General features: G+C 44.0%; 1 protein-coding gene across 1 annotated transcript in view; it reads left to right on the forward strand.

The window, feature by feature from the left end:
• The window catches only part of ZZEF1 (zinc finger ZZ-type and EF-hand domain containing 1), a gene marked incomplete at its 5' end in the record, with an annotated part of 105,495 nt that overhangs the window by 33,244 nt on the left and 70,827 nt on the right, over positions 1-1,424 (forward strand). The window lies entirely within an intron of this gene.

Here is a 1,424-nt window from a genome sequence, read left to right on the forward strand (position 1 = left end):
GACGCTCAACCGACTGAGCCACCCAGGCGCCCCATCACTACAACATTATTAACACAAGAGAAAAAGGAAAAGCTTTCAGGTCATCATAGCAAATGGTGATTTTTGTAATTTTTAAAACTTTCAAAATTTGCCCGCAGGTGTATTAAAGAAACAAAACCCCGAAGCGTAAGATATTATTTATGTATTTAAATGCAGTTACAACAAAATTAATTATTGGCTCCAAAACACTATCTTAGAACTCCCTCTCCCAAGTATGTTGAACGTATGCTGTTACCCTGTCTTACAATATACTTTGTTTCTGAATAGTGGTGTTTTAGAGACCTCTTCATGGAATCATGTAGGGACATAAAGCTGTACTTGGTCTCTTTCAAGAAAGCGTAGCTTTTGTCCAGCATCGTTTCTCTGCTTTTTTTTCAACAGGTACATTTTTATTAGTGTGGTGTCCACAGATGCTCCATTTCCACTGATGTGTCTGCTAGTCTTTATTTTTTTTATAGTGCTGGGTTAAGGCTCTCGTTCTCTGTCTTGTCTTTGATCAGGTAAACCTCTCCAGTTGATCCTTCAGGCCTGTGATGTCAAAGGGAAGGAAGAGAAATCAGGGCCTGAAAACCTCCTCGTCGAGCCGTGGACGAGAGACGGTGAGTGGTAGGTGTGTCTGTGTTTTGTGAGTGGGAAGTGCTGCGGCCACGTGAGACCACGCGTGGGGCTCTGGGGTGCTCAGAACACGCAGGCTGCACACTGTGTTGGCCTCTGCTGGGTGGTGGTCCTTGAACCATTTGTGTGCCTTCATTATCACAGTCCTGTAATCTGCTAAGGGCCAATCACTTGTAACAATTTCAAAGTAGTTGAGAGCCTTGAGTTTTGAAAAGCAAGGGTTCTCCATCTTGGAATACAAAAAGTTAGCGTTTTTAAATTCAGATTATGTTCCTATTGTGTCATCTTAAAGCAGTAAGAGACTCAGCAGATCGAGGCATATGGTATTGCTGAGAACATAATTTAAGGGAAGGGTATTTCTTGGTGTGGCTCATCTGGCGTCTGGAGCATCTGGAAGGAAGCCTCACTCCTTCCCTAGTGCTAACACGATAGTGGCTGATGTGCTCTTCACGTGGCGGTGGGCTCTCTTCCTCGTCCAGGGTGTTTGTGTCTTCCTCATCCGTCTTTTTGGCCAGCCAGTCCGTCATCCGCACATGCCCCTCTTGTGCTCACCGTACTGCTTGGAACATTGCCTATTTGGTGAAGAAGGGGAATGTTCTGGAAGTTGTCAAATGAGTTAACAAATGAGGCAGTCATCGTAACTTCAGTGTTTCCCTTTTGCAGGGTTTCTTACAGAGACTGGAAAAACCAGAGCAAGTACTATTTTTTCTACAGGAACTGAATCTGCCTTCCAAGTTACACAGATCAGAATTATGGTAATTCCCATGCTG

Source organism: Herpailurus yagouaroundi, unplaced genomic scaffold (assembly GCF_014898765.1).
Source record: "Herpailurus yagouaroundi ecotype Mexico unplaced genomic scaffold, PumYag 208, whole genome shotgun sequence".
Classification (NCBI taxonomy): Eukaryota; Metazoa; Chordata; class Mammalia; order Carnivora; family Felidae; genus Herpailurus; species Herpailurus yagouaroundi.